This window comes from Danio rerio, chromosome 13, assembly GCF_052040795.2.
Source record: "Danio rerio strain M-AB ecotype USA chromosome 13, GRCz13ab, whole genome shotgun sequence".
NCBI lineage: Eukaryota > Metazoa > Chordata > Actinopteri > Cypriniformes > Danionidae > Danio > Danio rerio.
Window position 1 is genome coordinate 34,583,123 of NC_141033.1, and position 23,025 is coordinate 34,606,147.

Genomic DNA, 23,025 nt, shown 5'->3' on the forward strand with positions numbered 1-23,025 from the left:
CTGATTCCTTCCAAAGCCTCTGAAGGATGTTGAATTCATATTTCTTCGGTCTCACCTCAAGAAACCCTCCCATTTTTGTGACTTCAATGCAAGAAAGAGAGAACGAGCGAAAGAAAGCGAGCTCGTAACTCACAGAGAGAGACGAAGAGATTACTCTAACATGTGTCTTCCCTTCATCTCTCCATTCCTCAGAATACTGCTGTTTCCCATCCAGGCACAGCTGCACACATTTACAGTTATGGAGAGAGAGAGAGAGAGAGAGGGATGGGGAAGTACCACACTCGTTTAGTGATCCGCTCTTTCCTCTCTCTTGTGCCTCTGTCTTTGCCGAGGGACTTCCCAAAAGAATTTTTAGGAGAAGTGGACACATGACGGTCAACAGAGTCGAGGAAAACGTCAAACTGGCTTGTGATTTACTTGTTCTGTTCGTGTTTAAAATGATCGTTAACATACAAACACAGCACATATGATGGCATCTGAAAGTGTGTGTGTTACTAAGCCATTCCGTCTCCATGCAGCTGCAGCCAATAGACACTTTTCAAAGAGACTTTTGTTTTACATATCTTCTTTTCTTTTAACTATAGCATATTAAAGGAACAGTTCAACCAAAAAGTTGAATTCCAAACCCGAATGGCTTTCTTTCTTCCGTCGAGCGCAAATGGTGAAATGTTGGTTGGGTTTTTCCAACACATCTACAATGATTCGGGACTTTTAAGCCTGAAAAAGACCATCATAAAAAAAATTCTAACATTTAAAGGATTTTGAAACTAAAAAACATACACGTTGACACCAATTCAAATTCAGTCCTTAGCCTCGTTCACACTTACAGACGTTACTGGCAATTTTCCAGAAAGGGATCAGTGTGAACAGGCACTTTTTTGAAAAAAACTAGTAAATTTGCTATGGCAATTTATAGAAAGAGAAGTTGTAACATATAATTTGCCGGTAACTGGTAATTTTAATGCTGATCTGTGTCAATACAGAAGGAAAATTGCTGGAAACAGCATGTTCACGATTAGAATGTGCTGGCATGAAACAACTATTCTAGCCAATCAGAACATTCATACATTCATTCGTTCATTTTCTTGTTGGCTTGCCCTTTATTAATCTGGGGTCGCCACTGCGGAATGAACCGTTAACTTATCCAACACGTTTTTACGCATCGGATGCCATTCCAGCCGCAACCTATATCAGGGAAACCAATCAGAACAATCAGACAAATTCACATCCGTGCTGTTTATGACAATAAAAGCCTTTGAATATTTTTCCAGACACATTTAGCTGCTAGATGTTAGTCAGATAACGTTGCTATGTTCCTTCTTAATGCCAACTGTGTAAAAAATCATCAATAAAATGCTTATGATAAACGGCTGTTTGTTTACCTTCAAGCTCTGCTTCAGTTGCTTAACACATGTGCACGTTAAGGACTGCTCTTGTGAACACCAGCACACACACATATTATGCATATACATCTCGACAAGTGAAAGTGTTTTTCCGTATGTTTTCATCAAAGTTGTTCACAATGCTTATCCATACACTGAATTTGTAATGTAGTCCAATGTGTAAACATTTAGGTGCAGTTCGTGTTTCTGCCTTTGGATAGCTCTGGGACAGAGCAGCTGCATGAATGCTAAAGTTTTAAATAAAAGTGAAACCATCAACAAAAGCTTGACCGCTTCTAGGTTTATAATACAAGCGCAGCCGTTTAGAGGTCATTTCTGATTAATGATGTCAGAATTCAACATTATTTTGAAATGGATGTAAGAACGTATAAGAAGGTAATACACAATTTCTCCATCTTTGTTTTGTCTACAGAATCAAAATAAATGGTAACTGAAATGGTTTGGTTAAAATTCTTCAAAGGTGACATGCATTTGAGGAATCTTTTGTCATATGGCAGGTTATTGAGCTATAAAAACTTCTTGTTTTAGAAGTTTAAAAAAATCAAAACGTCTTTCAGTTAGAAAACATTTCTTTGAGACCAAGATGCCAAATTGGCTTTTAGATTTGGTTCAATGTGACGCAATGGACGCCTACTCTTAACACGGGATTGTTTCATGATTTAAATGATTGGAATACATAGTAGAAAGACTTGTTGATTTTTTTTAACGAAACATTCATTCTGAGCTTTCAGAGAGACAAAAAACAAAGATGATTAAGTGCCGACTACATTAGATCTGACATCAATGTGGCAACACACAAGTGTGAGTACAGTATTACAGTATTCCTTGCGTCACTATTAACTTTCTTTTGATATGTTGTACAGTCATTTCAACCAAAATTTGGATAAATATGAACAACCCAACCACTGGGGTAAAAGTCGTAAATCAAAACTTAACCCTATGTTGGGATTTATTTATACATTTTGAAGCCATTTTTTTATTTTATTTTGAGCTGTTGCTTAAAGGCAGAGATACCAAAACAAGAGCCCATGGGCTAAAGTTGGTCTGTGGTAATTTTTGATTTGGCCCGCCATCCTATCTGTGAACAGAGGGAGAATGATGGGGATGGTTTCGAGATTGTCAATTTAAATTTAATGTAACCTTTTGTTTGTTTATTTGTTTGTTTTAATGTTAAAATCTAACACTGAAATTAAAAGTTTCAATTAAATGGTGTAAATTAATCAGATTTTGTTTAAATGTCAATGTCAACGTGATAAGCAAATCAAGGCAGCTTCTGCTTGACTAGTGTATTCAGCATTGAACTCCACTGTGTTATAATTGTGATTGTTTATGTTTTTATTGAAGTAAGTTAATTAATATAATTTAAAGTAATGTTTTCTATGTGTTTTGAAGTATTATGAATAATTAGGGTGACGCGGTGGCGCAGTGGGTAGCACCTTCGCCTCACAGCAAGAAAGTTGCTGGTTTGAGCTTCGGCTGGGTCAGTTGGCGTTTCTGTGTGGAGTTTGCATGTTTTCCTTGTGTTCGCGTGGGTTTCCACCGGTTTCCCCCACAGTTCAAAGACATGTGCTACAGGTGAATTGGGTATGCTAAATTGACCATGCGTGAGTGCTTGAATGAGTGTGTATGGAAGTTTCCCAAAGATGGGTTGCAGCTGGACGGGCATCCGCTGCGTAAAACATATGCTAGAAAAGTTGGCGGTTCATTCTGCTGTGGCAACCTCAGATTAGTAAAGGGACGAAGCTGAAAAGAAAATGAACGAATGAATAATTTGAAAATAAACATAACAACTTTAATGTAATATAGTTTGATATATTTACCTTTGACCCACAGCTCTCAATGATATTTGGTTTTTGGCCCTTCATACGAAAAAGTTTGGGCACCCCTGATTTAACAAATCAGTTGTCTTAGTTCACAAAAGAGATCTGAGTGCTTGTTTTAGTAATCACATGTGGTATTTAACTCAATAAATGAAGGAGATCATCACGGAATAAATTGTTGTGATCTGTTTTTCACTTGAAACTATTTTATGGCTTTAGAATACTCAGCAAGCCATGAGAGCTGCACTTTAATGTTTAATGTCTTGTGCTTTTGCATTTGTGCTTATAAGCTTGAGAGCTTTAGTCAAACTTTGCATATATTTTAATTTCTCAGAATTTCTTGTTTTGTGTTCTACAGAAGAAAGAGTCATACTGATCCGAAATGACAGCACACTTTTGTTATTGCCATAACAACCTAAAAAACAAGTGCATTGGCGCCTCTTGTATGATCTTGAAGGTGAGATCATGGCAGAGTGTGTGTTGATTACAGTGACTCACGGCTGTCCTCTGAACCCCTGCAGTGGTTCCTGTCTTTGTGACAGCACTGTCATGGTCTTCATGCAGAGATGAGCATGAGATCACACTTGTTTTTAAAGAAACACACCAGCATGATAAAAGAGGATACGAAGGTCATTTTAATGGTTTCTTGTTGGGGTGACATCTGTCTTTGTGTGTGTGTGTGTCTGACTATTGCTCTTCTAAGATTGTACAACAGCGACTGATATAAGTGTCTTGTGTACAGCCTTGTTAAGAGTTTATGTGTCAACCAAATATCCACAACAGAGCTATATTCATAATTATTGTTTAAAAACTGAGACCGCTTACATTTACTGCACATTTGAACCTCTGGTTGCCCACAACATAGCCAAGCTCTTTTAGCCAGCAGCTACAGTAGCTCTCTGCAACTCTCACATGGTCGCCTACTGAAGCTAAGCAGGACTGCAACTGGTCAGTATTTTTAGGAGACAACATGGGAAAGCTAGGTTGCTGCTGGAAGTGGCATTAGTGAGACCAGCAGAGAGCGCTCAACCTGCGGTCTAGGTCCTAACACCCTAGTATATTGTTAAGGACTCTATACTGCTCAGTGAGTGCTGTCTTTCAATTGAGACATTAAATCGAGGTCCTGACTCTTTGTGGTCATTAAAAATCCCAGGATGACCTTGTGTGTGGTGTGCGGTTTGGCACAGTATGGCTGCTGTCGTGTCATCCAGGTGGAAGCTGCACACTGGTGGTGGATTGGGAGATTCCCCTCAAAAAATTGTTAAGTGCTTTGAGTGTGCAGAAAAGCACTATATAGATGTAAGGAATTGTTATTATTATTATTATTATTATTGTTATTATTATTATTATTACTATAAGCTTAGTGCTTAAAGCGATGGTTGACCTAAAATGAATATTAATTTACCCCTCACATAATTATAAACCTGTATTTCTGTTTCTGTGATTTATAAAGAAAATGATTTTAGAATATTTGCCAGATGCTGTCAAAAGCACCATAAAAGCACAACAGGGTTTTTAATGAAAGTTACAAACTTTTTTACTGAATTAAAGTTGAAATAAAATAAAATGTAACTATTATATGAAAACCTTAAACTAAAAAAACGACACATTGAAGGTTGAAATTTACATAAAATACATCAAAAATTAAAAAAAAGAAGTAAACAACAAATGGACATAAATAAATAAAATCAACAAATAAACTAATAAAATCACAAAAAATAGGTGCCATTTACATTAGTGTGTTTTAATTTTAGAACTGCGTTTTGGAATGAAAACACCCCTCATAAAGACATGCATTTTACTTTGTTTTAGAAAAACAAACACTTAACCAACCTAAAACATGTGATATGTGACTATTCACACTCACTGGTCATGTGGATATTTTGCCAACATTCGTAAATGCATTCTACCGGTTGTGCTATGGTTATTTGAGTGGTCTTGACGAATCAGGTGAAAAGTTCAAAAGACTATCAGAGGGTGATTGTGTATAGCTTTTTTTAAAAGACTGTTTCAGTCTGTCTATACCAAATTGAAACATCAGTGTTTCAAAACTATAACATGGTATTTATCATTTTCAAACTGCTCTGTTTTCACAGGTCAAAGATGCTGGAGTAGTGTAGAAGTGTTATGTTATGTAGCATAACTTGTGCCTTTTAAAAACAGAAATGCACTACTTTAAACAGCACCTTAGTAATGAAAATGTAATTAATAAAATACCATAATTATAGTGAAACAAAATTATACTTACTCCCAGGGCCATTTATACCGAAGTTGATATTTAGCCACACCATATTGGTGTTTCGGCGATGCAGTAGCGCAGTAGGTAGTGCTGTCGCCTCACAGCAAGAAGGTCACTGATTCGACCCTTGGCTCAGTTGGCATATCTGTGAGGTGTTTGCTATTCTCCCTGCGTTTGTGTGGGTTTCTTCTGGGTGCTCTGGTTTCCCCCACAGTCCAAAGACATGCGGTACAGGTGAATTGGGTAAGCTAAATTGTCCGTAGTGAATGTGTGTGTGGATGTTTCCCAGGGATGGGTTGCGGCTCGAAGGGCATCCGCTGCGTAAAAATGTGTTGGATAAGTTGGCGATTCATTCCGCTGTGGCAACCCCGGAGTAATAAAGGGACCAAGCCGTAAAGAAAATTAATGAATGAATGAATGAATATTGGTGTTTTATACCATCTAGTTTTTATGACTTGAGTTGTTAGCCCAGTCCTTAACCCCCAATATGGAGGACCAGGACATGCACAAATACACTACGCCCAATTAACCTAAAGCACATGTCTTTGGACTATGGGGGAAACTGGAGCACCCGGAGAAAACCCATGCGAACACTTGGAGAACATGCAAACTCCACACAGAAATGCTAACTGACCCAGCCGGGGCTCGAACCAGTGACCTTCTTGCTGTGAGGTGACATCGCTACTCACTACGCCGCCCCATCAAATGTTAATGAAAAAAAAAATTAAAGCATTTTTGCAATGACAAAAGACTTATAGACTTAAATTTAACATGAAATATTTTTTTTAAATGTAACCCGTATGTGTATGTGTTGCCCATACTAAAATAAAATGAAGCTAAAAAAATTATGATTCATTTAGCTATTCATTAACAACATTCTGATCTCATGCCTAGCGTGCACTCACATGTGTTCAGGCATGAAAATAAGCCAATATCACCTTTAAAAGTTAAAGCCAAAACAAACTGGTGGTCTTAATCCACAGCAAGCCATCGCACACACTATATGAATCTCACTCCTAACATTTCCTGATCTTGTTCCGCTCTTTCTCCGTACCATCCCTTTAAATGTCCAAACAATAATATAAAAACTGTTCAGGAAGACCTTCACCCTCAGGTTCAGTTCTAGGAAGAGAAGCTCACATGTGTTGAGTAACTTAGAGTCCGGCTTTTGTCAGACAGACCTGAAGTCTTTACACTTTTACGGAAAGACAGTGGATGTAGTATTAGCACCAGCCAGCTTCAATAGTGATAAAGCACCTCCGTTCAGGCAGCTGCACTTAAAGGATCAACTTTAATCCCCACATAAACTCTTTTCTCTCCTATACGCATCCACCTTCAACTTGACACAACACAAATGTCGCTTCTCATTAGCGCTGAGGTGCCAAGCTTGGTTTTACAAGGTAAGCAAAGAGATTATATGAATTTTCCAAGTGCTTAGAACAACTCTATTGAGACATTTCACAACCTCTTCACCCACATTCTCTGGTCCGCGATCTGGGTATCCACAGATTTGGTCACTCCCCGGAGATCTGTGGGCGATTTGAAACTGTTATTTCATTCACTGCACAACAAGAAGGGGAACGCAGGGCTGCCGTAACCGCTTGGGCTTTGGTTGGAGGCCTGGGTGGGATAGAGATGTCAGGACAAGAGATGCAGAGCAGTCAAGGGACCTGCTTGTTCCTGCGGTTTGGGAAGTGCAGTGAGAACTGCCTGGCTCTACTGCTTGTGGATTTGGCGAATTTGATTGTTGAAATTTTTCGAAGAGCAAAGCATCGCAGATGCTGTTATCGTTTTACATGAGAAGTTTAGCAGGAGGTCAGAACCTCACATGACCTTAATTAATGTTTATATATGTCAACATGTTGAATGAATGAACTGGTGTAGACTTTTGGAGTTCACAAAACTGACACTTTCTACATTCTCAGAAAAAAAAAGGTACACGGTGGTACAAATAATGTTCCTTAAGGAACAGTTTTGTACCTCTTTAAAAGTTGTACCTTATATAGTACTGAAAAGACCTCTTATGATACTGCTCTGCACCTTTCATGGTACAATTAAAATAAAGGTGCACAATTGTTGTTTAAAAAGAGGTACACAAGTGTTAGACAACTCCTTTATTACAATATCTATGAAAATAAATATGACTGGAAAGTGATTTATAAATAATTTCCATATTAAAAGTTAAATTAATTAAATATTTAGTTGTATAATACAAAACAACATGGTAAAGCAAAACTATAGACATTGTAAATTAAACATTTAAGGCATTTTTAATAAACATTTGGTAAGAACTTTCTGATAAATACATTTTCATTAATGGTATCTGCACTTTTTGGCATTTTTTTCCACTACACACCTGAGCTGGCAAAAGTCCTGCAAATGAAAAGTGTTTATGCAACTAATTAAACACTGTGCATATCTCGTTACAATACTTTTGCATAATTATATTTCTATTTTATAATTAACTAAATTAAATGAACTTTTAAGTGATTACAAAGGTATTGTGATAAAAAGGGGGGTGAAAAAAGTTTTGTATTGTACATGGCAGAATGCATTTCTGTAACGTTTTTGTGAAAAATGTGGTCAAATGTTTAGCAAAAAATATATCTTTTGATTTATGTTGAAGTATTTTTTTTATTGTAAATGGAAAAGGTGCATTTACACAATAAGAAACTTTTTTAAAAACATTGTTTAAAAATGTATTTGACCCTTTCTAGTTCTTGAAAGAAACACATTTGATGCTGTTAAGGTACAAAGTGTCTTGACACAATGGTGGTCACTTCATTTTAAAAACCAAAGGTACATTTTGGTTTCCCATGGCACAAACTGCAATGGTACAATTCTGTACCATAAAAAGGGTCTGCCCCAGTGACAAGGGTTTGCACCTTCTTTGGTATACAACATTGTATCATTTTTTCTGAGAGTGTATAAAGTGTGTGGCTTCTCTTGTTTGTCGGTTTAGCAAAAACAAAACCAATTTCAGTAGTGTATACATGTTTTAAATGATTACTGATTGCTTCAGTTTGACTGAAATCACACCTTTTGAAGAAATGCAAACAAACGCACACAGTTTGAGAGTATGGGAGTCTGACAAACTCATTTACTGTCATTTGTATTGAAAATTACAGGTTGGATGAGTTTTCTGAACTTTTCAACTCTTCACATTTTTACAATTAACAAGACAAACAATTGCTTTAGTCAGACTGAAATACAACTTTTAAATGTGTGTACAGTTAGTCTAAAAGTTTGAGAATATGACAAACTCATTTTCTGTCTTTTGGGTTAAAACTAGTGTGTGCCATAAACTTGATGAGAAGTCTATTTTTACTGCAAAACAGGAAATAATTGTAACTTGTTTAAGTGTATGTAAACATAAGTGTGTGAGTGTATGACAAACTCATTTTCTGTCATACAATAAATAATGTAGCGCTTGAATTAAATAATGTAACTCAAGCTTTTCAAATAGGCAAAAACTGAACATATTTCGCAAAGACTTTTATTTAATCATGATTAATTGATTCAGTCTGATGGAAATTGATCTTAGCTGAACAATGTGTTCAAATGTATCAGCTTGGCCTTTATTTAAATGTTACTCTGCTGCTATGTCTTTGCTAGTGTGGATCATTTGACTATAAGTGAACCTGAACCCACAGAAAATATAGGTCTTTGTGTTCTTCAAAATAAACTCTAGTACATGGTTAGACTGAAAGATCAATGCAACAAGCATAAAAATTGATAACACTTTCAAGAGTTCACACTTAGCTAATGATTGGTAATAAGCTAGTTTGGCATGCTGTCCCGGGAGAGAGCGCTGAGCTCATGAGATCTTTGAGGCCGGGGCTCCCTCCCTTTGCAGGGCGAGAGGGGAGTTTGAGCTCAGGTAGATCTCGAGAACCACCCCCGCTGCTTAAGGATTGCTATGAGGGTGTGTTGTTGGTGGAATCTGACTGTGGTGCTTATTTGATTTAGTCAATTTACTTATGTCTCATGTTTTGAACTGTGGAAGGAAACCGGAGTACCCGGGGAAAACCCGAGACATGAACTCCACACAGAAATGCTGACTGACCTGGTAGAGACCTGAACCAGAAGTGTTCTTGTAGTGAGGCCACAGTGCTAACCACTGGGCTGCTGTGCTGCCCTATAGAGGAAAAGAGGAGGAGAGGGGGTGGAAAGGGGGATTCTTCAAGACGAAGATGACTACAAGGTAAGATGCTTGGTTATTTATACTGAGTTAGGAATCGTCTGATTGGTGGTACTTACATTAGTTTGACTCGGGGTCAGAAGTGTAAATCATAAGCACGTGATCCTCTCGAAATTTGTTTATAAATAAACTTCACTTAGTTTGATGGTCCATTTGAGTATTAGTAGACTGTCTGCTTAATATCTGTTGATACTGCTCCTTCAACAGACATTTAACTGAATATAAGAAACTTTGCTAGTACATGTCAACTTACACTAACTCTAATCCCAGTCTAATAGTCTACTTATTATCTAATGAGAATTAGTTGGCATGTAGATGCAATATAACTTAAATTCAACAAACGGACTATCAGAATAAAGTGTAACCTAAAAATCAACAAAAAAAATAAAAAAATAAAATGTGATCATGAACAGAATGACCAAGCAGTATCTGATAAGTACCTATATTTAGGGTTGGTAAACAAGTATCTTATGGGCAAGGATGACATAAACCAGGACAACAAAACCCTTTGAGAGTGTGAGTGTGACACATTCTTGTCTGATGTCTCTTGTTTTAACCATTACTTGCCATTTATAGGCTTACACCATCTTCTGACTCACACTCACCCCAAAACGCCCTTAAAACGCCATAACGCAGCAGTCTCAAACCTCAGAGATGCCTTACCATTCAAAAGCATGTTAAAAACACATGTCCACGAAGCCCGAGGGAGGATGACAGCAGACATTAGTGATGTAATGCAAAGGATTTCCTGCCTTCTTAGAATTAACGAACATGCTAATTTTTTTAGTATTGAATCACACTAATATCAGGTTACCAACACAGTCACACTCACAAACAAATAGCTCTTACCCCAACATGGCTTACATTAACTACTCTGCATGCTCCAGAGCATTCTCATCTCTCTCCCTCTCAGAAGTCAAACTGCTCTGGGGAATCACACCCACATTGTTACAAAACAACAACAGCAGTCCTGTACTAGACCCCAGAGGCCCGTGCCAGAGTCTCTCGTAAAATGTGAACTTGTCTTTGAGGCTGAGGCCAAATAATTCCATCAAAAACGAATGCAGATCTACTGCACCTCCAGCCTTCTCATTACGCTGCAATTTAGACACTCAATACCGCAATCATTATACCAGGGGGTGGAAAGAGACTGATTTAAACTGGAGGTAAGGAAGCATTACGAAGACTCTGGTAAAGCTGAGTGAAGTGCATCAGTTCTGTTAAAAGGAGTTTGCTGTATTTTACAGGCATGAGTGATCAGTGTTAGAGCTAACCTTAGGCCATTTAAGATGTAGGTGAGTTTTTTCTTCAAGAGAATAATCTTTTTTTTTAGCTTGGTCAATGGGTACCAGGACTTACAAATACCCAAATCAAAATAAAAACCCATTGCTCTTGATTATATTGTATGTTGATGTGGTATGCAACATAGGCTTAATCTGAAAATGTAACCCTACACTATATACATTTCTGGAGATCGCAAATTATGTAGCCAGAAGTACGTATGGCTGCATTCTCTTTAAATCAAACGCTACTGGCTGGTTTAATAACGTTCCATTTCACGCTTACCAGCTGACCGCTTACCTTCATATGGACAGATTTCCCACTGCCACTATAGTCCAGTAGCTCGCCATGTGTGCCGGTGGACTTGAGATGCAGAGAGGAGTTGACTATGAAGACAAAGTTCAAGTCTTGTGAAGAATGGTTCCAAAAAGCAGGTTAGACAAAAACAGAAGACAAAAAATAAAATAAAAATGTAAATATAACAGGGTGAGAATGTGGTAAAATCTGAAAACTGGGTACGTTGCAAAAAATGCTTTTCTTACTTAGATTTTTTTGTCTGGTTTCTAGTTCAAATATCTACAAATTTTTAAATCAAGAGGCATTTTCTAGACAAGCAAAACATGTTGTCTTGTTTTAAGAAATCTTATGCCAAAATTAAATGAGTTTTTCCTTAAAACAAGCTAAATAATTTGCCAATGCGTAAGCAATGTAATCTTGTTTTTCCTTTCAACATAAGATTATTTATTGCACACTTGGCAATAAAACTGATTCTGATTCGGATGTTTTTGGCACTCTTCAGAAATGTATATACCAGTAAGTTTTTATAATAAACCTAGGTTGGTTTTATTGAAAATCTTTTGGAATTGATCCTGATTCCTACTTCTGGAATGTGTTGACTCTGACAATTGATTCCTAACTGTTGTTGCAATTCTTTTTTTTTCTTCTTACCCCACCAGTAGTAAATATGCTGAGAAGCTTGATCAAGCATGTATGCATGCTGCATTAAAATATAGAAATAGCTAATTGTACACTGAAATAATAGCGTTACAACACTAAAATGAAAGTGTGCAGTTTTTCTGTCGACCAGGTAAGCATGGATGTTTTACAACAGGAGCAGGCAACTCAAACACTGTTAAAAAAGGTTTAAACCCTCACTGATGCTCCAGAAGGAAACATGAGACTTTAAAAACTGGGGGTGAAAACGTTTAAACGGGATACAAATTTTGAAATATGAAATATCTTCTTTTCTTCTTTCTTCTCTTTTCTTTTTTTTTCTTTTTTTTTTTGCATTTAGTACTACCCTACAGAAATAACGATATCCTTGCATGCTTCCCAAATGACAAAATATTGGCAATTGACCTTGATCTTCAGATTCTAAAAGATGTAACCCCCGGTTCTTAGTTCCTGATGTTTCCTTTAGGAGGGTTTAAACATTTTTTTTAACAGTTTACCAGTTTGAGTCCTTCAATCATCCTCAGTGAGAAATAATCTCACAATCAGTACTGGAAAGGGTTAAAATCTACAGAAGATGCTGGAAAACTGAAGAGTCTGGAGGACATGGAGAATATTTCAAAAGAACAGCAGTCAATTAACTGTTCAGAACAAACAAGAGACTCATAAGCAACTATCACAAAGCAGAAAAACCACTCGTTTATCATAAGATAATATTAAAAATCAAGGGTATGTAGATTTTTACATGAGGTTATTTGAATAATTTTAGCTATATTTTTGTCCAGTGAACTATATGTAAACATCTTTTCTCTAAAATATCTTAGGACAACAAAAAACGTTCGAGGTTACAGAAGTAACCCTTCGTTCCCCGAGGAGGGGAACGGAAGTGCCATGAATGGGAGGATTCGGATCAGAAGCCGCTTATCTGGAGAGTATTGAACGGGCCAATGAATGAAATTAATTGGCAGCGTAAGCTTGCGCAGGTGTGCGACATCTGCAATTATCTCAGCATATAAGCACACCTGAAGCCAGCAGACGCCATCCTTTTAAGCTGAAGAGACTTTCAAACAGCTAAGGGACAGTCATTATGGCGACGGAATATGGCACTTCCGTTCCCCTCCTCGGGGAACGAAGGGTTACTTCTGTAACCTTGAACGTTCCCCTTCGGTTGGGGAACTTCAGTGCCATGAATGGGAGAATATGGAAAGCGCCATAATGACTGCACCTTACCAACACCCCCGATGAGGAGATAGTCAAGCAAGCGTGACGCACCCACATCATGGGGGGCGCGGTCCTCCAACGTGTCCCTGGCCCTAATTTATCCTACTTCAACAGAAGTTTTACGGATTTAGATATATTTTTTGGGAAGTCGTGAGCATCTAGATAATTCTAGGAAATACGACAGTACGTTGGGAAGCGTGCAATCCCGATAGGGAGGACGCTGCGGAGGCCATCCGTTACCCAAGGGGGGGATAGATGGCAGAATTTACCTATGGACTAGCCCTAAAAAGGGGGAGTACGCATAGCAAAAGAGTGGTTAGCGGAGAGGGAAGACACGGGTCCACCCAGGGGGGGGACTTAACCGTGGCGGAATAAGCATATGGGATCGCCTAGTGGGGATCACGCATAGCAGGCACCTATACCCAAAACGCGGGCTGACCAGCGGGCAGACCTACAACGTAGTGGGCCAGCAAGTGACTCCTCCGCTGAGTCAGTGCTGGGGGCCACGGAGGAATCTGCAGGGCTCACCTGACGGGGAACTTTACTGACAGATAAAAAAGGCGCACGTACCTCCGTGTTAGGGAGAATGGCGCCGCAAGCATGTTTCAACACCCTACCGAGTTGTCTCGTCAATCACCAAAGGGTTACCTAATACCCTTGAGGAAACCGGCTCCACTCGCAGATTGTAAAACCTTGCAAATGTGTTGGGTGTCGCCCAGCCCGCAGCTCTACAGATGTCTGTTAGAGAGGCGCCGCGTGCACGCGCCCAAGAGGATGCAACGCTCCGAGTGGAGTGTGCACGAACTCCCGGGGGACACGGCTGACCTCGACTCGAATAAGCGAGTGAAATGGCATCCACAATCCAGTGGGATAATCTTTGTTTTGATACGGCACTTCCCTGCTGCCGACCGCCATAACAGACAAAGAGCTGCTCAGATGATCTAAAATTCTGAGTACGGTCCACATAAATGCGCAGAGCACGAACTGGACAAATTAAAGAAAGGGCTGGGTCTGCCTCCTCCGGGGGCAGCGCTTGCAGGTTCACTACCTGATCTCTAAAGGGGGTGGTAGGAACCTTGGGCACATAACCGGGGCGGGGTCTCAGGATGACGTGAGAGTAATCCGGCCCGAATTCCAGGCACGAGTCACTGACCGAAAATGCCTCCAGGTCCCCGACCCTCTTGATGGAGGCCAACGCAACCAGCAGAGCTGTCTTCAGGGACAGAAATCTTAGAGATACTGATTCGAGTGGCTCAAAGGGATCGGATCGCAGACTCGTGAGAACGAGGGCGAGATCCCAAGAGGGCATGAGAGGGGGGCGAGATGGATTAATTCGCCTAGCACCCCTAAGGAACTGGATGACCAGGTTATGCTTTCCCACGGTGCCGCCAGCTACCGCGCTATGATAAGCGGAGATGGCGGCCACGTAAACCTTGAGAGTGGAGGGCGACAGCCTGCTGTCCAACTTCTCTTGAAGGAAAGAGAGCACAACACTAATCTGGCAATTTCGGGGGTCTTCTCTGCGAGAGACGCACCATTCAGTGAATAGACCCCACTTCAGGGCGTAGGCGCGCCTCGTGGAGGGGGCTCTAGCCTGAGTGATGGTATTAACCACCGCAGTCGGTAGGTTACCTAAGTCTTCCTCGCGTCTAGGGACCACACGTGGAGGTTCCAAAGATCGGGGCGAGGGTGCCAGATGGTGCCCTGTCCCTGAGAGAGTAGGTCCTCTCTCAAAGGGATCCGCCATGGGAGGGCCGTCGCGAGGAGTGAGAGCTCTGATATCCAGGTCCGGTTGGGCCAAAGGGGCGCAACTAGCAGAACCTGTTCCTCGTCCTCCCTGACCTTGCACAGAAACTGCGCGAGCAGGCTCACTGGGGGAAACGCATACTTGCGCATGCCCCGAGGCCAGCTGTGGGCCAGTGCATCCATGCCGAGAGAGCCCTCGGTCAGGGAAAAAAACAACTGGCAGTGAGCGTTCTCGGGGGGAGCAAACAGATCGATCTGGGCCTCCCCGAATCGCGCCCATATCAGCTGAACAGACTCGGGGTGGAGTCTCCATTCTCCAGGGCGTAACAGCTGTCGTGAGAGCGCATCGGCTGCACGATTGAGCGTGCCTGGGACGTGAATGGCGCGCAGCGATTTCAGCCGCGGGTGACTCCAGAGGAGCAGACGGCGGGCGAGCTGAGACATGCGGCGAGAGCGCATACCCCCCATGCGGTTGATATACGCCGCCGCCGCCATACTGTCCGTCCTGACCAGCACGTGTTGCCGCTCCAGCACCGGTAAAAAGCGGTGGAGAGCGAGGAACACTGCCAACAGCTCTAGGCGATTGATATGCCAATGCAGCTGGGCACCCTTCCAGAGGCCCGCAGCCGCATGCCCGCGACACACGGCCCCCCAACCCGTGTTGGAAGCGTCTGTTGAAACAACAACATGGCTGGACGCCTGTCCTAGAGGCACACCGGCCTGTAGGAACGAGGGGTCGTTCCAAGGGCTGAGGGCGCGGCGACACAGCGCAGTAACCGAGACCCGGTGTGTGCCCGCATGCCATGCGCGTCTGGGGACCCGATCGTGAAGCCAGTGCTGAAGTGGTCTCATATGGAGCAACCCGAGCGGCGTGACGGCGGCTGCGGATGCCATATGCCCCAGGAGCCTCTGAAAGAACTTCAGTGGGACCACTAGTTTGCTGTCGAGCTCCCTCAGACAGTTCAGCAACAGGCGAGCGCGTTCCTCGGAGAGGTGCGCTACCATGGTGATCGAGTCCAGCTCCATCCCGAGAAAAGAAATCCTCTGCACGGGGGCGAGTTTGCTCTTTTCTCGGTTGACCTGAAGCCCCAGTAGGCGGAGATGCCGAAGCACCTTGTCCCTGTGCATAATCAATTGCTCCCGCGAGTGGGCTAAAATCAGCCAGTCGTCGAGATAATTGAGCATGCGAATGCCCGCGAGCCGAAGGGGCGCTAGGGCACCCTCCGCGAGTTTGGTGAAGACCCGCGGAGACAGAGAGAGCCCGAAGGGGAGGACCTTGTACTGCCACGCTCGACCCTCGAACGCAAACCGCAGAAATTGGCGGTGGCGTGGAAGAATGGAGACATGGAAATACGCGTCCTTCAGGTCTATGGCTGCAAACCAATCCCGAGGACGAACGCATTGGAGAATGCGCCTCTGCGTGAGCATTCTGAACGGCAGCTTGTGCAGACAGCGGTTCAAAACGCGCAGATCTAGGATTGGCCGTGACCCACCGCTCTTTTTGGGTACGATGAAGTATGGGCTGTAAAACCCACTCTCCATCTCGGCTGGAGGAACCGGCTCGATTGCACCCTTCGCCAGGAGGGCAGCAATCTCCTCTCGCAAGACAGGGGCGGACAGGGGGTTGACCCTGGAGAAATACACGCCCGTAAACTTGGGGGGCCGTTTCGCGAACTGAATCGCGTAACCGAGTCTGATTGTGCGTATGAGCCACCGCGAGGGGCTGGCCCGCGCTAACCAGGCAGGCAGAGCCCTCGCTAATGGAGTCATCGCTACAATCGCTGACGTACCAGCGGTGGGGCAGCGCGGAGTGGGTGTGCTGATCCTGGAAGCACGAGGGTCCCGCGGAAGAGCTGGAGGAGAGCGATTCGCTCTGGCTCCGCACCCTGACTCCGGAGAGGGGGCTGGAGGGCTGAGGAAAGGGAGACCGTCCCCCCAGCGCTCGTGAGCCACTGGCGAAGCACGTAGAGTCTGCGAGCCGGAAGGCAGCGCGTCCCGGACTGGCAGAACTCGTGCAGTCACATCCGGGGAAGGGAAAAAGTGCTCTTTTACTGATGTTTTGGTGGCACTGAAAAGTACCGTTGTTATCGGGGCCCGCCCTCCAGCGGGGAAAGAGCAAGTTTCCTCTTCTCCGGATGGCCTGTCTCAGGGACGCTTCGCGGTCCGTTTACCGGACTTAACGGCGCCCTGGGCAGGAGGGGCTGCCTGCTTTCGAGGTGAACGCCGCGCCCGCTTGGCCGGAGGCGCAGGCGGGGGCGGGGCAGCACTCGTTGGCGGGCGCCCTCGGCGAGGAACAGCGGAGGTGGATGGCTCGGCGGGCGGAGCGGGCTTACGGCCACGCCGATAGATGACATTGCCCATCGCATCCAACTGCTCTTTCACCGCCTTGAATTCCTGGGTGAATTCACCGACGGTGTCGCCGAACAGGCCAGCCTGGGATATGGGCGAGTCAAGAAAGCGAACTTTGTCAACGTCGCGCATATCGGCCAGGTTTAGCCAGAGGTGGCGTTCCTGAACCAGAAGTGTGGACATCGTCCTCCCCAGAGCACACGCGGCGGACTTAGTAGTCCGAAGAGCATAGTCGGTCGCGGTGCGCAGCTCATGTAATAAGCTTGGGTTGGACCCGCCCTCGTGCAGCTCGGCCAGCGCCTGCGCTTGGTAGCGCTGGTAGGTGGCCATCGCGTGCAAAGCAGAAGCAGCTTGGCCCGCAGCCTTATAAGCTCTGGCTCCGAGGGAGGCAGACAACCTACAGGCTTTGGACGGGAGGCGGGGCAAACCCCGCCACGTAGAGGCGCCGCGCGGACAAAGATTGACCGCGATAGCGCGCTCCACTGACGGGATCGCCTCATACCCCCTGGCAGCTCCGCCGTCAAGGGCGGTGAGGGCGGAGGCACTCGCAGCACGGGCAGAGAAAGGTGCCCTCCAGGACTGCGTGAGCCTACTGTGCACTTCCGGGAAGAAGGGGACGAGAGGCTTCGAAGGCTTTGCCTTCTGGTCCTCTACGTAGCACCCATCTAGTCGGTCCGGCCGCGGAGCTGGGGGATAAACCATCTCCAACCCCACGGCCGAAGCAGCCCGGGAAAGCACGGCTAACATGTCCGCTTCAGGATCCGATTTGACAGCGCTCACCTGCCCGGAGGGGGCGAGCGGGTCCGGATCTTCGTCGGACAGTGAAAGCCCACCCTCCGATGCCGCGGAGGACATCTGATCTCCGGTGTCAGCGAGTGTAAGAGCTACCATCTGGTTAGACGGATCACTCTCACCACCCGAAGCTTGGATGGAGCGCCGTGAGGAGCGAGAGGTCCGCGAGCCCGTGGGCGGCGGATTAGCTCCCGCTGAAACCCTCAGATCTGCCCGAGCGCCCGCTGCTTTTTTAGAGCAGGAGGCAACTGGGGTGGCTCGCTCTCTTGCGAAAGTTAGCCGCGATCTTAGCTGTGCAACGGTCATGGCATCGCAATGACGACATGAACCGCCCGCGAGCACCGCATTAACATGCTGGACCCCCAAACATGCAATGCAGTGATCGTGTCCATCATCCGGAGACAGGAAACCCCCGCATCCAGAAACGCACAGTCGGAGCGCCATCCTGAAAAGGACGTGCTGCACGACTGTGTTGCTCTTTTAGGAAAGTTGCAACTATACGCACCGCTCTGGAGGACCGGACCCAAAGAACCGCAGGCAAGGGAGTAACCCAGCTCGACCGTCTGCCACCGCGAAGACCCACTCTGGACCGGGAGACACACTCGTTCGCTCTGAAGTGCTGATCAGCAAGAGGAACCCTCATCGACTCACTCAGAAAGGATCTGAAGCGAAAAGGATGGCGTCTGCTGGCTTCAGGTGTGCTTATATGCTGAGATAATTGCAGATGTCGCACACCTGCGCAAGCTTACGCTGCCAATTAATTTCATTCATTGGCCCGTTCAATACTCTCCAGATAAGCGGCTTCTGATCCGAATCCTCCCATTCATGGCACTGAAGTTCCCCAACCGAAGGGGAACTTGCATTTTGTATGATCTCTCCTTTTACTTGCATTTCGTGAGTCAGCTAAAAACCTTCTTTATGTGTAACTGAAGAAAAAAGGCCATCTACACCTTGGCAGGCCTAAGAGTGAGTAAATTATTAGCACATCTTCATTTTTGGATGAACTATGCCTTACAAATGTGCGTACAACCTTTACACATCTGTCTAAGAGCTAACAAGGCCCCAAACACTCAGTTTACAAATGCAAATCACCTCATGCATCAGGAGACTGGAGTTTTGATCTCACAGAGGCAATCCATTTTTCCTCCAAGCAAACAGGCTTATGTGTTTAATGTGGGATTGCTCAGCACAGTCGCTGTCATCTCAAAGTCTTTGTGTTCTTGGCAGGGCCGTGCTTTTCCCCTCAGGTCAGCGCCGGAGTCCTGGCTGTTCTCCGCCCATTCACAGCTCACTTTGCCATTGCGTCTCCTTGCAGGATCTGTAATTTGAAATGAAAACACTTAAGAATAGCTTACAGCTCACCCAGACACCCTCTGTAGTGTCACATGAAAACAATTGCAAATTCTTTTAAGTTTCCCAGCAGAATTTTCTTTTGACACTTTTTTTTTCCAGTTATTGCAGCTTATGGAAAATAATGTCAAAACATAAAAGAAATGGCAGCTATTAAAAGAGCCGAATGTAAAAGTTTATGTGGATCTGAGCTGCTGTGATGATATTAATAAGCAAACAAGAAGAAAGGGAAAGATAGAACCCTGCTGTTGAGACAGTGTTCAATGCCAGACAGTGAAATGAAAATTAATAATAATAAAACAAAGCAGGAGAAGTAAATCTCTTGATCCATGATTGATTCCTTTGAAATGAGCCTAGAAATGAACATGGTAATGCTTCAGTGAATAAAGAATTAAGCTTATATTGAGGCAATCAGCCAGGGATCTAAATCAAACTGAGTTTGAGCTTAATTTAGCTAATAAAATGATGGCATCTATCACAATTTTAACAGCAATACATTAATTTAGCTGCAGCACCACATGACCTTCAGGGTGCCTTTTTGATGATGTCACATACACAGGACGTTTAGCTTATTAAACTTATTTTCTAATCCCGTTACTGACCTCTAATAAACTGCACATTTGAGACAAGAATCCCCTGGTTATTTTTACAACACTTTTTGGGGGGAAATTGACTCATTTACAAGTCACTCTGGCGTATACAGTTGAGTTTTGCTATTTTTTTATCCATTCAGTCGATCTCCGGACTGGTGGGAGCTTTTGTAACTTAACGCATCATAAATCATTGAATCAGACCATTAGCACCTTTATTAAAAAAAAAAAAAAAAATTGACAATTTAACAATTTTCCTATTTAAAGCTGGACTCTTCTGTAGTTAAATCATAGGTCGATATGGCTGAGAAATATACTCTTATTCCAACATAATGATCAAGGAAGTAATATTACGCAGCACTGATACACTGAAAAAAATGATTTCTGCAGAAGTGTTGCAAACAATTTAGGAGTAGAATTTAAACAAACAAATTAAATTAATTAACATTCAACTTTATTTGTTTGTTTATATTCAATCCAAATAAATTGTTTACAACCACTTAAAAAATTATTAAATCCAAGAAATCATCTTTGAGTCTTTTTTTACAGTGTACTTAGTCATCAAGCTGGGTACTACTTTCATGTGCCGTGTTATATCATTGCGCCTGTGCTATTTTTTACTTGATATTTTAAATGTTGAACTGCATCCCAATCATCACAAATACTGCAGAAGACTTATTGGAACCTGCAAGGATTCAATATTCTCATAGAAATCAGTCAAGTTTGGTGAAGGAAAATCATGGTTTGATTTGCATTCAGTATGGGGGCATATGAGAGATCTGCAGAGTGGATGCCAACATCAACAGCCTGAAGTATCAAGACATTTGTGCTGCCTGTTACATTACAAACCACAGGAGAGGGCAAATTCATCAGCAGGGTAGCGCTCCTCATACTTTAGCCTCCACATTATAGTTCCTAAAAGGTCAAGGTTTTCCAGGATTGGCCAGCCCAGTCAACAGACATGAACATTATTGAGCATATCTGGAGTAAGATGAAGGAGGAGGCATTAAAGATGAACCCAAAGAGTCTTGATAAACTCTCAAAGTCCTACAAGAATATTTTATTTGCCATTCGAGACGATTTTATTAATAAGTTATTCGCTTCATTGCAAAAATGTATGGATGAAGTCATTCAGGATTAGTGGAGTCATACACAATATTCATTCATTTTCCACTGCACCATGACTTTATATTCTATATAATATTTCCAACACAATCTTACGGCAATTTGTAACTTTTTCATTTAGTGGCTAATTCATACGATCTAATTCGTACATTTTAGTACGATTTGCGTATCCCCCAATAACGGTTGGGTTTAGGGTGGGGTTAGGTGCCACGCCTCCTTTTTAAAATCGTACATTTTCTTACGACTGCACTCGTACGAATTCTTACGAATTAGCCACTAAACTGTCAAAACGTAAAATACTTACGTTTCTTGTGAGATCAGGCTGAATATTTCTGTTAAGTGACAAGATTTTTAGCAAAGTCAGACCTCACTGTCCTAATTAAATAATTAAAAATCAAGGCATGGTCATATTTTATTTTGGTAAAGGACACTTAATCTAGAGGACTTAGCCATTCATTTTAGCCACTTTTGATACCAAATGATCAACTAGAAGTCAAGTAATAATTTGCTGTTCCTAAAACTTGGATAAGCAACATGACTTTTGTCAGGTAGTGTACACCACAAAGATATACATTAAGACACCAGAAGCTCATCGGTTTCATCAGAAATCAGTAACACACGCGGACATCTCAAGTAGAGCCCAGCGGCCTTCTGATACAGATTCATCGCTCTGCTATCAGTCGTCGCCAAGAGCGATGGGGTCTAAACACATGTCGTCACCACACTCCACCCTGTTCAACATCTCTCCCCATGCTGACCACAAGTTCACATTTACAACCACAGTACTACACATCTCCAGCTGAGACAGCATGTGCATATTTCCGTAATTACGGAAGATTACGAAGGTTTAAATCAGGGTTCAGGAACAAAGTTTAGCAACTCCCTAACGCATGAAAGAATAACACTTTTTTAAACACACGCAAACTCCTGCAAGCGTTGAAGAATAACACCTCAAGGTTTTTCACTCTGAACTCCCAGCGGTGGGATCAGAGTTCGTCAGCGCAGTTACACACACACACACACACACACACACACACACACACACACACACACACACACACACACACAAAGAGCTGAGGGCGACAGAAAACACACTTCTCCACAGCCTGGAGATGTACGACCCTCAAGAGTGCTGTTATGATGTTTTAACCACCGTCAGGCATCTGGCACTGATGTCAGATTGGTGGTGATAAGGACTGATCCAATGTAAGGCAATACAGGCAATTTAGACACAAACACGAGGGGAGATGCTTCACACTCTGCGATGATTATCCGGCGGTCATTGAGAGAGAAATATTGCAAGATCTCTGGTGGATACATAAACACGCATGAAGTGCTGTACCCATAATGTGATTGATTTGTTTTTACGTCCCCCAAGAATATGTTACTTACGCTTACTCTGAAATACTTCATTTAGCTGAAAAATGAGCAGAAACATGGAGCGCATCTAACCTCGAGACCTCTATCAACAATGTGTAAAGGCATACAAATGTGAACTTGTTTCAATGACAGATGTGGGAGAAAGTCCTCTTGGCAGAAAACAAATTGTTGCATCACGGATTTCTCATCCTTATTTCACCCACGCAACGACACGTAATGCTTTTAGAGAAACACTGAAGACTCTTGCTTATTGCACTGTGCCAAAAAAAGAGAAAAGTATACAGTATATGCCAATCTTTGTCAATGGACAAATATTCATGTTACAGCAATCACAAAAAATTCAACCAAACGCATCTTGTTTATGACATTCACTGTTTAAAAGTATTGTTTGACCCTGTTTTGATCACTTTCATCTAAGACCAAATTTATGTACAAACTAAAACATGTGTTTTAATTACTTTTAGACATTTATTCATATATTGCCATGGTTGTAGGTACGAAAAAAACACGATGACTTACATACAGAACTAAAATCTGGGATTTTCATAAAAAAAAAAAAAAAAAAAAAAAAAAAGCG

General features: G+C 42.9%; 1 long non-coding RNA gene across 4 annotated transcripts in view; it reads right to left on the reverse strand.

Moving 5' to 3' along the window:
- Positions 1-23,025, reverse strand: part of LOC147834234 (uncharacterized) — an 84,084-nt gene that overhangs the window by 21,284 nt on the left and 39,775 nt on the right. For 3 of the 4 annotated variants that reach the window (XR_015506169.1, XR_015506173.1, XR_015506174.1), the window contains 2 exons: positions 19,096-19,321; positions 11,245-11,351 (listed from right to left, as the gene is read on the reverse strand). This is a non-coding gene — a long non-coding RNA (uncharacterized LOC147834234). Of the gene's footprint in view, positions 1-10,972; positions 11,352-19,095; positions 19,322-23,025 lie in introns of those variants that run through there. The other variant, XR_015506172.1, reaches the window with a different exon arrangement.